General features: G+C 45.2%; 1 protein-coding gene across 4 annotated transcripts in view; it reads right to left on the bottom strand.

The window, feature by feature from the left end:
* Positions 1–11099, bottom strand: part of OGDH (oxoglutarate dehydrogenase) — a 65827-nt gene extending 54728 nt beyond the window's left edge. For all 4 annotated transcript variants that reach the window (XM_019450918.2, XM_019450921.2, XM_053898361.1 and 1 more), the window contains exon 1: positions 10968–11099. The gene's annotated coding sequence lies outside the window, so the exon portion shown is untranslated. The remainder of the gene's footprint in view (positions 1–10967) is intronic.
* Between the last annotated feature and the right edge of the window lie 4662 nt (positions 11100–15761).

Raw genomic sequence — 15761 nt, 5'->3', positions numbered from 1 at the left:
AAAACTTCAACGGGTGAATTGTATGGTATATGAATTGTGCCAAAAGTTGTTTCAAAAAGAACTATGGGGCGCCTGGGTGGCTCAGTCAGTAAGCGTCCGACTTCAGCTCAGGTCATGATCTCGTGGTTCATGAGTTCGAGCCCCGCGGCGGGCTCTGTGCTGACAGCTCAGAGCCTGGAGCCTGCTTCAGATTCTGGGTCTCCCTCTCTCTTTGCTCCTCCCCCACTCACACTCTGTCTCTCTCTCAAAAATAAACATTAAAAAAAAATTTAAAAAAAAAGAACTATGTCTAAGAAAAAATAAAAGTGAGTCTACCAGTATCAAAGTGACACTACTTGTGACCCATAATTTCAAGACGCAGGTCTAAACCTGTCCACTTGAAAAAACAACATTTAAGATAAACACAAACCAAAGCAAACTTTGTTTTTAAGGGTTCAATCTACTGCCCCTCAGAACCTACATGCTGATGTTAGACAGGACTTTATCTGTGCCTGGACCTTCCCCAGCTGGGCACACACTTTACCCAAGGCCACCTCCCCATACGCAGAGTGGAGAGATAAACTGACTCCTGATGCCTATCAGGGTCACGTCAGCTGGGCAGGGGTGCAATTAGAGAGGCAAGGTCTAGCAAGCACAGGCTGGGCAGTTCCTCAGGAAAGGAGTCCCAGGAAAGGAGCACGCGATCACGATGTGATCGTTCCCTGTGCATGTTACTGACAGCAGTTTTAAAAGCATAACAACTTATCTTGAAAACGTTCCCCATTCTCTTCTGTTAATGGTTTTGGATGCAAGAAGATTCAGGTAACGAATCAAGAAGACAACGCATGCTACGTGCCTGCACGGCCACCTTTATCGTACTTCCCGCAGCTGGACACAGACAGAAACGTGCACAGAGAGCACAGACATCAACTGTCCCCTCGCTGGCAGACAATCTCAAAGAACTCAAGTCTTTTACTTGGGAAGCCTCATCCAGCAACAAAATGAGGGACAGGGAGGTAGTGAGGAGCACTTTTCAGTGCAAAGGACTCTTGTCGGTACCAGGTAGAAACGATGGTCAGCCCACAGGACACACGGGCAAAGTGACCACGTTGCTGTGCAAGCCTCAGGCACATCGCAGGCTCTGCATTTAGGCTCTTCTGCCATCAGGTGTGTTCCCTGGCATCGCTTTTTGTGATTATGATGCAGAAGTGAAAATACTTTTGCACACTTTAAAAGTATTCTATGACTAAAGAATTACAACTTACCGGCAGAAAAAAGACCAACTCATCTCTCTTAAAAACCAAGTTCCCAAGGTGCAAGGTTCCCAGATTACCATGGAGTGGGCAACTGACCAGGTTGCTGGGAGAGACTTCCACCTCCGAGGTCAGAACCCCCACCAGGTTTCGGGGCGCCTTCACCCAGACTGCCACTGTGCGGTGCTCTGGGGTGCGGCCAAGCAGGCATCCTTCAATGACCAGAGTATAAATGATTAAGTATTTATTAAAGCAAGGCTATTTGTCAATATTTATTAAACATTTTAAAGGTACATAAAGGACTTGTTTCTCACTAAATGCAGCCAAAGAAATAAGACATTACACTTAAACCCAACAAAACAGGAGTGGAAAGGGATCTGGGGGCTCGAAAAGATACAGCATCAAGTCCTCAACTTTCTTTCTGCCTCACGTATCCCAGACTAGGTGCTGAAGAAGCTGGCAATCCAGAAATGCCGACTGATGGAAACAGAAGCCCCTGCTCTCTCTGATCAAAGGACAGACATTTCTAGACAATAACTGCTCTACTGCAGCCTGCAGCTAACCCCACAGAAAACACTGTGGCCCACCACTACCCCAACTGATGGTGTCAGAGAAGATCCGGGGCTTCCATCCCCACCGGATGACCCCCACCAGGTCCATGGAGGCCAGGAAGGGGCCTGCAGTCCACCTGTGCCCTCAGCAACAGGGCAGCACCCCTCCTTTCCCACGCAGGGTTGAATCACAAAGGCCTACTGGGGAACGTTTACCCACACAGCAATAACAAGGAGTCCCTCCCTGCAGACACCAAGGAGGCTGGGTGGGGAGCCTGGATTCCACCCTTGCCCAGCAGTAATGAGGCGGCACCCACTGACACCCAGCAGTGTCAGCAGAAGCCTGTGTTCAGACATTTAAGATCCAGAGTCTCACATACAGAACACCCAAAATGTCCAAAATTTAACCAAAGATCACTCATCACAACAAAAAGCAGGGTGATCTCAACCAAAACAAAAAAGGACAATCTATAGACACCAAGAAGACAGACCTGTTAGAAATATCTGGCAAAGACTTTAAAGGAGCCCAGCCTCAAAACACTTCCTTGAGCAACTATGAACAAGTTTGAAAACAAGTAAAAAAAAAAAGAAATTAAAAGCCTCAACAAAGAAAGAGAAGACATAAAGAAGAACCAAATGGAAATTCAGAACTCAAAAATAACCAAAATAAAAAAATCTGATGGGTTAAATTGCAGAATGAAAGGACAGAAGAAACTCAGAGAACGTGAAAATAGAACAAAAAAAAGTCCTCAGGTTGAACAGTAAATACAGACTGAAAGAAAAATGAACAGCATCTCAGTGACATGTAGGACTATCATACAAGATTTAATGATGAATGTGAATGCCATCATATTAATGATGACATGTAAATGTCATCAGAATCTCAAGAGAAAAAGAAAAAGGGAGGGGTGGAAGGAGTATTCAAAGAAATAATGGCAAAAATTTCTCAAATTTGGCAAAAGACAACCACCTAGAGATTTGAGAAGCTGGGTGAACCCCAAAAAGAATAAACCCAAAGAAATCCACTGTAAGACACACTATAATCAAACTTGATTAGAAAAAATTTTTTTTTAGTGTTTATTTTTGACAGAGAGAGAGAGAGAGACAGACAGACAGAGCATGAATGGGGGGGGGGGCAGAGAGAGAGGGAGACACAGAATCTGAAGCGGGCTCCAGGCTCTGAGCTGTCAGCACAGAGCTCAACATGGGGCTTGAACTCACGGACTGCGAGATCATGACCTGAGCCGAAGTCAGACGCTCAACCGACTGAGCCACCCAGTCACCCCCCCCAAAATTTTTTAATGTTTATTCTTGAAAGAGGGAGAGGGAGAGAGAGAGAGAGAGAGAGAGAGAGAGAGAGAGAGAGAGAGAGGGAGAGGCAGAGAGAGAGACACAGAATCAGAAGCAGGCTCCAGGCTGAGCTGTCAGTACAGAGCCTGACATGAGGCTCGAACTCACTAACTGTGAGATTATGACCTGAGCTGAAGTCGGACGCTTAACCCAGGCGCTCCCCTAATCAAACTTGAAAACTACAAACAATTTGAACAGCGTATTTCTCACCAGAAACTATGGAGGCCAAGAGAAAGCGGCACAATTCGTTTCAAGTGCTGAAGGAAAATCATTGTCAACCCAGAATTCTATGTCCAGTGAGAATATTCTTCAGGAATGAAAAGGGAATCAAGACATTCTCAGATGATGAAAAACTAAGAGACGATAGGCAGACCTACCTAAGTGAATGGCTAAATGAAATTCTCTAAAGAGAAATGAAATGATAAAATGAGGAATCCTCCTTTAACAAGACTATCTAACATCTAAGTGGTTAGGTCAGCTGACCAAAGCTTCATGCCTGCTTTTTTATCCAATCTGAAAATCTCCACCTTTTAATTACCTAATGAATCATGTTTTAGAACATTTACATTTGATGTGATTTTTGATATGGTTTAGGTTAAATCTATCATCTTGTTTTTTGTTTTTTATTTGTTCTATTTGTTCTCGTTTTCTTTTTCTGTTTTCTTTTGTGTTAAGTATGTTTTATCATTCCATTTTATCTCTCTTGTTGGCTTATTGTATCTCTTTGCCTGTCAGTGATTGCTAGTGCAGTATCCTAAACTACACATACACATATGTACAAAAAGATCTACACCATACTATAATAAAAAAAAAAAAAGAATCCTCCAACATCATGAAATAACAAAGAATAACATATGGGTAAATATAATTTCTTTCTCCTCTTGAATCTTCTAATTCTGTATAATGGATGAAGCAAAAATTGCAATATGTCTGATGTGATTCTAAACATACGTAGAGGTAATACTTGAGACAATTTTAAATGAGGGAAAGGTAAAGAAATGTAAATGGAGGCACGCTTTCTACACTTCACTCAAACTGATAAAATGGTAACACCAACAGACTGTGATAAATTGTGTACATATAATACCCTGCCAATCACTAAGAAGGCCATATAAAGAGACATTCTCAAAATCAGCGTTTATAAGTAAAAGTAGAATTTTGACATGTGTTCAAATAATCTGCAAGAAGTCAGGAAAAAGAAAGCAGAGAAACAAAAAATAAAGAAGATTAAAAAAATGACAGGCTCAGGGCACCTGGGTGGCTCAGTTGGTTGAGCGTCCTACTTGGCCTCAGGTCATGACCTCACGGTCTGTGAGTTCAAGCCCCGTCTCGGGCTCTGTGCTGACAACTCAGAGCCTAGAGCCTGCTTCGGATTCTGTGTCTCCCTCTCTCTCTGCCCCTTCCCCACTCATGCTCTCTCTCTCTCTCTGTCAAAAATAAATAAACATTAAAAAAAAATGACAAGCTCAACTCCTAATATACCAACAATTACATAAAACGATCTAAATACAGCAATTAGAAGACACTGATTGGCAAAGTGAGTAAAACAGGATCCACCTATATGCATGTCTACAAGAAACTCAAGTCAAACAAAATTATATAGAATAATTGAAAGCAAAGAGATGAAAAATTACATATCATGCAAATGTTAATCAAAGGAAAGCCGAAGTGCTATGTTGTCAAAGTAGACATCAGAGCCAAGAAAATCTGGAGACAGAGACATTATACGATGATAACAGGTCAATCTACTAAGAAGATACTGCATGCATCAAACAACGTAAGGGTAAAATATGTGAATCAAACTACTAAAAAGATGACAAACCCACAATTATAATTGGAGACTTCCAACTTCCAATGCCCTCTTTCATCAAGAGGTAGAACAGCTAGACATTAGATCACAAGTATATAGAGGAATTTGGCAGAAGTACAAACTACCACAATTAACCCAATATAAAATGATTTTACAACCCCACAACTATTGAAGAAATGTAATGTATAATTAAAAATCTTAAAAAGTAATTTTCTGGCCTAGATGGTTTCACTGGGGAATCCTACCAAATGTTCAGAGATTAATTAATTCCAATCCTACACAATCTCCTCCAGAAAATATGAGAAACCAATTCATTTTATGAAACTGATATTTCCCTGAAACCAAACCCAAAGACAGTACCAAAAAAAAAAAAAAAAAATGCTTCAAAGTAATATTCCTCATGAGTACAGATGAAAAAAAAAATCCTTAACAAAATTCAGCAAATAGAATCAAGGAATGTATAAACACAATTATACTCCATGACCTAGTGGGGCTCATTCCAGGAATGTAAGGTTGGTTCCATATTCAGAAAAACAACATAATCTATCATACTGACAAGCTAGAAAAGAAAAATCACAGGAGGGGCACCTGGGGGGCTCAGTCGGTTAAGCGTCCAACTCCGGTTCAGGGTCATGATCTCACAGTTTGTGGGTTTGAGCCCCACGTCAGTCTCTGTGCTGACAGCTTGGAGCCTGGAGCCTGCTTCGGATTCTGTGTCTCCCTCTCTCCCTGCCCTTTCCCCATTCACACTCTGCCTCTCTCTCTCAAAAATAAAATAAACATTAAAAATTTTTTAAATCACGTGATCATATCAATAGATGCAGATAAAACATTTCACAAAATTCAACAGCTACTTATGATAAAAACCCTCAGAACAGTAGCAGAAGGGAATGTCAATTTGATACAGCACATCCACAAAAGCCTACAACTGACATTATACATAACAGTGAAAGACTGAATACTTCTTTCTAAAGTTTTTTTTTAACGTTTATTTATTTTTTTGAGAAGAGACAGAGCATGAGCAGGGGAGGAGAAAGAGGGAGACAAAGAATCTGAAACAGGCTCCAGGCTCCAGGCTCCGATCTGTCAGCACAGAGCCCGACGCGGGGCTCAAACTCACAGACCGCGAGATCATGACCTGAGTCAAAGTCAGACGCTTAACTGACTGAGCCACCCAGGCGCCCCTCTGAATACTTCTTTCTAAATTTTTTTTTTTTTTAACGTTTATTTATTTTTGAGACAGAGAGACAGAGCATGAACAGGGGCGGGGCAGAGAGAGAGGGAGACACAGAATCTGAAACAGGCTCCAGGCTCTGAGCGGTCAGCACAGAGCCCGACGTGGGGCTCGAACTCACGGACCGTGAGATCATGACCTGAGCCGAAGTCGGACGCTTAACCGACCAAGCCACCCAGGCGCCCTTGAATACTTCTTTCTAAAACCGGGAGCAACACCGCGGAGGACGTCTATGCTCATGCCTGCTACTCAGCACAGTACTGAGAACGGCAGCCAGAACAAAAACGCAAAACAAGAAACTAAAAAGCATACAGATTAGAGATTAGGGAAGAATACTATATCTGTTTGCATATGGACATGGTTGTCTTGATATAAAATCTCCAGGAATCTACAAAATCACAGAACCAACAAGTGAATTTGGCAGGATCATAAAATACTAGACGAACATACAAAAATCATTAACATTTCTATATGCTCTTAACACAAGAAAACCAAACCTTTTAAAAAAAGAAATATTAGGGGTGCCTGGGTGGCTCTATCAGTTTAGCATCCAAGTCTTGATTTTGGCTCAGGTTGTGGGATCGAGTCCCTCATCAGGCTCCAGGCTGAGCATGGAGCCTGAGATTCTTTCTCTCTCCTCCTCTGTCCCTCTCTCCCAATTCATATGCACATGTTCTCTCTCTAAAGAAAAAAAAATAAATAAAATGTTAGAAAGGATTTAGTGTAAGTCTAACAAAACAAGTGCAGGACCTGTATGCTAAACACTACAAAACACTGATGAAAGAAATAAAAAAATCTAAATAAATGGAAAGACACACTGTTCATAGATGGGAACACTGAACACGGGAAAGATTTTGATCATCTCCAAACTGATATATAGACACAACACAATTCCTATCAAAATCCCAATCTACCTAATTTCAAGATTTATTATATAGCTACAGTCATCATAAACCATGAGGTATCGATGGACCAAAAGTCCAATGGGACAGAACAGAGAACTCTGAAACAGACCCACATAAACACAACAAATTTCTGACAAAAATGCCAAAGCAATTCAACAGAAGAAGTCTTTTCAACAAATGGTATTGGTTGGCAACCAATGAATGGTATTCACAGGCAACCCCACCTGAAAAATAAAACAAAAAAAAAACACCTCAAACTAGACCTCACACCTTATTTGGAAATTAATTCAAAATGAATCAGAGATTTAAATGCACAACACAAAACTATGGAACTTACAGAAAAGTACCTAAGAGAAACCCTTCAGGAACTAGAGCTAAGCAGAGTCCTTAATTTTGACACCAAAAGCATGATCCATAAAATGCAAAATTGATAAACTGGACTGCATCAAAATGAAAAACTTTTCCTCTGCAAAAGATCCTGTTAAGAAAATAAAAAGATAAGCTACAGATTAGGAGAAAAATATCTGCAAATCACGTGTCTAACAAAGGACTGGAGTATATAAGGAATTCTCCAAACTCAACATTACAAAAAAAAAAAATCTATCATAAAATGGGTAAAAGACTCCAAAAAAGGCATAACTCAAGAAGATATACGGACGGCAAGGAAGCACATGGGAAAATGTATGACGTCACTAACCATCAGGGAAATTAAATTAGAACCTCAATGACACATTACTACACGTCTATTAAAATGGCTAAAATAAAAAAACAGTATCATCCTGATGTGCTGGCAAGGATGTGGAAAAAGTGGATCTCAAATACACTACTAGTGGGAAGGTAAAATGGTATAGCCACTTGGAAAAACTTGGCTATTTCTTAAAACAGTAAAAACGCAACCACTCTATGTCCTAGTAATTGCACTCCTAGGCATTTGTCCCAGAGAAACAAAAACTTATGTTCACATGAAAACTTGCATATGAATGTTTATGGCAGCGGTATTCATAACTGCCAGAGAATGGAAACAACTCAGACGTCCCTTATTGCATGAGTCAACTGTGGTACATCCACAGCCTGAAAGGAACTACTGATTCAGGCGACAAGCTGCATGCACCTGCAGAGAATCATGAGTAGGAAAAAATCAATCCCAAAAGGCTACATACTGTGATTCTCTTTACATAACATGCTTTGTTTGCCAAAATCATAGAAATGGAGAGATTAGTAGTTGCCAGTAGCTAAGGACACAGAGGCAGGAGGGAACAGGTGTGGCTGTAAGAAGGCAACAGGAGGGATCCTTGTGACTACGGAAATAGTCCATATCTTCACTGTTATCCGTGCCATTATCTGGCTGTGATATCATACTATAGTTGTTGCAAAATGTTATCACTCGAAGACCGGGGTAAAGGAACACTGGGATCTCTCTGTACTATCTGTTGTAACTGCATGTAATATGTTTATGTGTACAATTCTCCAAACATATCTCAATAATTATACGGTTATCCCCAAATAAAAAACTATCTACAAATTTAAAAGGTAGATGGTACATTTTTTTTTAATGGGGCAGTGAGACCAGTTAAAAGTAGATCTGATATGCACATAAGCACAGATAATATGAACATATGATATACATGTGATATGCATTTAATAAATATGGCAAATATTTGCCATTTAATAAACTGTGCAAATTTAAATGAAACCAACAGAAATTCATGTTTCTGAAACTATTTTTTTTTTTTAATTTACTAATTTTGAGAGAGAAAGCGTGCACACATGGGGGAAGAGCAGAGAGAGGGAGAGAGAGAACCCTAAGCAGCCTCCATGCCGTCAGCGCAGAATCTGACCCGGGGCTGGATCCCATGACTGTGAGATCACAATGTGGGCTGAAATCAAGAGTCAGATGCTTAACTAATTGAGCCACCCAGGTACCCCTGAAATTAGGTTTTAAAAGTAACTGATCTGTGATGGTTGCATAACTGTGAATACACTACAAATTGTTTAGTCATATACTTTAAATGAGTGAACTGCACGGTGCGTGTGAACTGTGTCTCCATAGAAGTGTGTGTAAAAGAAAAAACTGAAATGTGGAAAGCACCCTTAATCATCAGGAAACTCTGATCTTTCTCCAACGTTCCATGATCCTCAGCTAATTGGCAAAGCTAGAATAGTATTGCATGTTCTCATATGAAGTGTGTCCTCACAAAAACACCGGTTTGACTATTGTAGCTCCCACCACTGTGCAAACAAGGTTTCATTCCAGGCCACTTGTCCTGAAGCTGCTCAGAGCTGTCAGCCTGGCAGCAAGCGTCCAGTCCCTGCTTCACAGGATAGGACTGCAGAACGAGGCACGGAGGAGCACCAAGACAGACATCACACCTCTCCCCCCCATGCTGCAAGTTTTCTACTACATTCTAGTACAGGTTACACTTCTGTCAGGCAGCTTCGCAAAGGGGAGGTGGCACAGGACTAGCGTGCTGCTCCAAGAAATGTGCATCACCTCAACACGGGCTATCAAACCTCCTGAAGAAGGATGAATACCAAGGGGTGCGGCAAGGAGATTCGCAGGGAACAGAATGGATGTGGTGGGGTGGTGATGTTGGGAGGTGTCACCCTGAGAGCACAGGGAGAAGGAGGGGTATTATGGAGTAATGAGTACAGGGTGTGCTGTAGGGTGATCTCCCCAGGGTGTTACCTTAGTTAGGAGTGCAGGGAGAAGGATGGGTGTGGTGGGTGGGGTGCTAAGGACAGAGGGGTACTGAGTACACGGGTGTTGAGGGCAGAGGAGTACTGAGTACACGGGGTGCTGTAGGGTGATCTCTCCAGGGTGTTACCTTAGGAGTGCAGGGAGGATGGGTGTGGCAGTGTGCTGAGGATGGAGGAGTACTGACTACACAGGGAGCTGAAGAAATTAAGGACTCTCAAGGGTGTCAACCCAGGAGCACAGGGAGAAAAATGGGTGTGGTGAGGTACTGCATAGGGCAAGTACTGAGTACAGGGTGCTGCAGGGTGATCTGCTCGACTGTCACCCCAGGGGCTCAGGGAAGATAGGTGAGACAGGGTACTGAGTACACAGGGTGCTGCAAACATTAAATATGCTCAGAGACCTCCTCAGGAGTGCAAAGAGAATGGGTCTGGCGGGGTACTGAGCACATAGGGTGCTGGTCCACTCGAGGACATCATCCTAGCCATGCAAGGAAGATGGGTGTGGTGGGGTACTAAGATGGGTCCTGAATATACAGGGTGCCGGGGAAGTCTGCTCAAGGGCGTCTCCCCAGGAACAGGGGAGGATGGGTGTGGCGGGGTACTGAGTCCGGAGACGTACTGAGCACGAGGGGTGCTGAGCAGGGTAAACACATTCTAGGGCGTCTCCCCAGCGGCGCCCGCAGCTAGAACAGGGGCGGACCCCGCACAGGCTCTGGCGTGGAGCACGGGCCCGGCGCCCTCAAGCCGTCCCATCAAGGGCGCGCCACCCTTCCGTCCGCGCAGAGGACAGAGACGGGAGGCTCCCTCGTGACGCCTCCTCGACCTTGGGGGTCACCCCAGTCTGGCGCCCGTTCCCTCACATCCGCCGCGCGTCCCGCCCCCCCCCGCCCGCCTCAGCCAATCGCGCGTCGCTCCGCGCCCCCCGCGACGCCCGCGCGCGCCCGCACCCGCCAATCTCTGCCTGTCAGGCGGCGCTCGCCGCGCCAATGGCTGTCACGCCCGTCCGTCAGGTCCCGTCCCGCCCACCTCCCTCCGTCAGCCCCGCTCTATCCGGCTTCACTCCCTGTCACCGCAGCGCCAGTGACAACGAGGACGCGGCGCCCTCGCCCTCTGCTGCATCCCCCGCCTCCTACCCAAGGGCGCGGGTCTTCTCGCACCGGGCCAGGCCCGGGGGCAGCGCGCGCTTACCTGTCCTCTGCTCAGCTCCACCCGAATGAGGCGCCGACACCCCACTCCGGGGCACCAAACTCTTGACCCCGCCCCGGCGTGTGGCGTCAGCACGCAGCCCCGCCCCTGGAGGAGAAGGCCCACCCCTGCCGCCTGGGCGTCATAGAGCCGCGCCGGCGTTGCTGCAGCGCATGCCAGTGGCTTGTGGTGGGCGGGGCGGGTTCGGGTGCTGCTGAGCGCTGGGTTTTGCGCGTGCCCAGTAGTGTCGCCGGCGGTGGGCTCCCTGCGGGGGTTGGCATGGTCCGAGCGGAAGGAGACGGTTGGACGGCAGGCCTCGGCGCGTCGCGAGTGGATGTTGAGGCCGTCGTGGACGTGAAGGCTTCTCACAGGGGCGGCGGGGCGCTGGACTTTGCTCTGCGCCCCCCCCCCCCCCCCCAGAAGGCTTCCGCGGGGTCGTCGTCCTGGCAAGACAGGAAAAGTGCGTGCCCATTCTCCGGAGCGGGAAGTCGTGCAGGGCTCCTCCTCGGAGGCCGCGGGCGGGGGACGTTGCCCGGTCTCGGAGCGGGATCCCGCGGACCTGCAGTACTGCTGAAGTGTGGCAGGGCGTGCAGACCCCCGGCTGGGAAGGTCAGCCCCTCGCAGCTCTGCGCGCTGACCGCTGCCAACGGGAAGCCTCCTCTCCCGGGCACGGGTCTGCACGTCCCTCCCCCACCCCCCTGTCCCCGTGTCCACAGGTCGCGGACCTTAGGCCCAACACTTTTGGAGGGCAGAAATAGAGAGCTAGAGTATAAACGGCTTTGACCATAGCCCTGTGCAGTACGTTACGTCCCCATCGCTCCGTTAGCTTATAACCGAAAGTCTAGGTCTCCTAATCCCCTTCACGTACTGTGCCTGCTCCCCACCCCCTCTACACGGCTGGTAGCCAACAGCACCTTTCCTGTGCCTCGGTGATGTTGAACATCTTTTCAAGTGCCTGTTGGCTGGTTTTAGCTTTTATGTTTAGGTGGTTTATCCATTTTGAGTTAATTTTTGTGTTTGGTGTGTCGTAGGGGTCCAGCTTCTTATGAACTCAGGCTGTTCCAGCACCAGCTATTGAAAAGAGGATTCTTTTCCGTTGAATGGACTTGGCACCCTTTTTGAAAATCAGTTGGCCATATAAGTTGGGTTTGTTTCTGGACTCTTCAGTTCTATTCCGTGGGTCTGTCTTTATGCCACGGCCACGTTGTTTTGATTACTGTAGCTTTGTAGTATTGGACTCCTCAAGTGTGAGTTCTCCAACTTCATTCCACTTTTTCAAGATTGTTTTGGCTATTTGGGACCCCTTCTAATCCATATAAATTTAAGGATTTTCTACTTCTGCAAGAAAAAAAAAACCCCAAAACTTGGAATTTTGATAGGGACTGTGCTGAATTGGTGGACCACTTTGGGTAGTACTGAGATCCTAACTCAATTAAGTCTTGCAGTCCATGGGCTCTTGCCATTTATTTGTGTTAATTTCCTTTAGCTATATTTTTAGTTTTCTTCTTAAAATTTTTTGTTAAATGTTTGTTTATTTTTGAGAGAGAGAGAGAGCGTGAGCAGGGGAGGAACAGAGAGGAAGACAAAGAATCTGAAGAAGGCTCCAGGCTCCAAGCTGTCAGCACAGAGTGAACTCACTAACCCTGAGATCATGATCTGAGCTGAAGTTGGGGGGTTAACCGACTGAGCCACCCAGGTGCCCCTATTTTTAGTTTTCGTCTGCAAGCCTTTTTTACCTTGGTTATTTCTAGTGTGTGTGTTTTTGGATGCATTTGTAGGTGGACTTGCCATCTTAGCCCCCTTTCCTGGTTGTTCATTACTAGCATGTTGATTTTTGTGTACTGATACTGTGGCCTGCAGCTTCACTGAATTCATTATTAGCTCTGGTAACTTTCTCTTGGATTCTTTGGGATTTTTTCATACATAAGATCATGTCATCTGTGAACATATGTTTTCTTCCTTTCCAGCTTGCATGCCTTATGTTTCTTGTCTGATTGATCTGTCTGGAACACCCAGTACAATCTTGAATAGCAGCAGTGAAAGTGGAAATCCTTGTCTTGTTCTTGATCTTAGGGGGAGAGCTTTAAGTCTGTCGTCATTGAAAATGGTGTTTGCTGTGGGATTTCTGCAGATGTCCTTTATCATGTTGAGGAAGTTCCTTTCTATTCCTAGTTCTGAGTGTTTTTGATAATGAAAGGGTGTTTGATTTTGTTAAATGCCTTTTCTGCATCAGTGGAGGCAATCATGTGTTTTTCTCCCTTTCATTTTATTACTGTGATTTATTACATTGGTTTTCTTATGTTGAACCATCCTCACATGCATGGGATAAATCCTACTTGGTCGTGATGTATAATCCTCTTAATATGTTGGATTTGCTAGTATTTTGTTGAAGTGTTTTCATTTATATTCCTAAGTGAAGTCGGTCTAATTTTCTATTATTGTGGTATTTTCTCTGTTTCAGTGTAATGCTGGCCTCATGGAATGAGTTAGGAAGTGTTCCCTCCTCAGTTTGTTGGGAGAGTTTAAGTAGGATTGGTGATAATTCTCTAAATATTTGGTAGAATTCAGCAGTGAGGCCATCTGGTCCTGGGCTTCTTCTTAATCTTGTGTGTTTCTAGTAGTTTCCTCTAAATCACCTTACTTGGTGTGACGTTGTTCAGTATTCTCTCCTTTTTATTTCTGAAAAGTCCTTGGAAATGTCTCTGCTTCCCGTTTCTGATTTTAGTGACTGAGGTCTTCTTTCTTTTTCTTTGTCAGTCTAACTAAAGGTTTGTCAATTTTGTTGATCTTTTCAAAGAACCGGCTTTTGCTTGCATTGACTATTGTTTTTCTATTCTGTTTTATTTATCTCTATTTAAATTTTTATTCTTTTTGCTAGCTTTGCGTTTAGTGTTTTTTGTTTTTTTGTTTTTCCTTCTTTAGTTTCTCAGCATTAGCTTAGGCTCTTGATTTGATGTCTTTGGTTTTAGTTTTTTTTAATGTTTATTTATTTTTGGGGGGGGGGGGCAGGGGATCTGAAGCAGGCCCTGTGCTGACAGCCAAGAGCTTGATGCACTCAAGAGCTGTGAGGTCATGACCTGAGCCAAAGTGGGACGCTTAACCAGCTGGGCCACCCAGGCGCCCTGCTTTGGTTTTAATGTAGACATTTACAGCTATAAATTTTTCCTCTGTGCACTGCTTTCACTGCATCCTCTGGCCTCGGCTCAGTGTGCTTTCTCATCAAGTATACTTCTGGCAGTCGTTCAACAAGTGTTTATACCAGTCTGGCCCTAGGTTCTGGGCATAAGAGGTGAACTCAGGAGAAAGGCAGGAACTGTGTTGTCACAGAGCTGACATTCTAGGACAAACCAACAAGCTAGCGATTGACAGCAGCTTAAATCCATCAAATGGATTGAGGGTGGTGGTACCTGCAGTTTAGTTTTTAAATTCTATTGTATTACATAGGGGACGTACTCCTATGGTTCAGAAATGAGTAAGATATTAAAAGGTCCAGTTTGCAAAGTCTCTCTTGCACCCTGTCACCATCCACTTCAATGCCTGCTGACCTGCCAGATCCCATCCCTGCCAGGGGTAGCTCTGTATTTGTTGGATTTATCATCTTGGGGTAGACACCAGAGGTGGAGGGAATCCAGGGGCTCGGGGAGTGGCCATTCAGCAACCCGGAAAGTATTTCTATATTTTGACCTGTACATCCATACCAGTGTGTATTGGCCGAATACTCGTGTTACTCTAAGTGACTACTAATGCTGGAATCTTCTATGGAGTCTTCCAATGTTTTCCAGCCACTCCCTACTCTCTTTGGCACCTTGCTTTCCTAACTTAGGAATACATCACAGGTGTCTTTCTGTATCAGCTCATAGAGCACATCCTCGCCTTGCCAGTTGCAAAACTGTGAAGCGTGGTTTTGGTGGGGATGGCGCATCTCTGTTCCATGTGGCATTGGCCAGGGCAGTCGCCCTGGGATGGGAGTATCCCAACACGGTGTCCTCCCAGTGACTGGTGGCTGCTTGAGGTGCACTGAGCCTCATGCCTCCTGGGTTCCCAGGGAGGGGAAGCAGGAGCCGCAAGGCCTCTGAGGAGGGCTCAGGCCCAGGGCCCACACAGCTTCCCTGCACTGCTGCACGCACTGAGTCTGCAGGACAAGCCACCGGCCAGTGGAGGTCCCTGTGAGTGGAGACGCGCTCCACCTCTTCACAGGCAGAGCGGCGTGCAGACACGGGGGTGGCGGGTGGTGGGGAGGTTGGCACAGGTCACAGCAGATATGCTAGCACACGGGTCCCATGACGGCTTACACACCTTCTGTCATTGTGCATCTCTAGTTCTCTCCTTTCAGTAGTTTTCAAGTACGACCCCCCCCTCCCCCGCCCCACATTTCTATCTCGTCTTGACTTCGGTTGTTAGAAGGTAGACACCACTCGCTCCAGCTTCTGAACTTCCTTATTGTTTGCTCACACTGCCCTTGAACTCTTGAGTTTCCTGTGAACTGGAAGATAGGACAGAAGACCTGATTTAGATGAACCATTACTTACAACAACATTCTGATCCTTTGATCCCTTGATGAGCCTGTGTTTGGCAGTGATCATTTGCTGCCTGGACAGGATGAAAATCTTAAAATAGGAATTAGATCAAGGTATTCTTCACTCAGAATCCCCTACAGGCTCTCGGTTCTTGTTTGCCAAAGTCCTTAAAGTGGCCTGACAGGCCCACCCGATTCTCCCACCCCCAGTTATGACCTCATTTTCTCATACCCCATCCCCCACACCTAATCCTCCTGCCACACTGGCCCCCTTAACCTTC

This window comes from Panthera pardus, unplaced genomic scaffold, assembly GCF_024362965.1.
Source record: "Panthera pardus isolate Hobbes unplaced genomic scaffold, ASM2436296v1 HiC_scaffold_8, whole genome shotgun sequence".
NCBI classification, from domain to species: Eukaryota; Metazoa; Chordata; class Mammalia; order Carnivora; family Felidae; genus Panthera; species Panthera pardus.
Note: the sequence above shows the minus strand (reverse complement) of the source record. Positions and strands in the feature narration are given on the sequence as shown.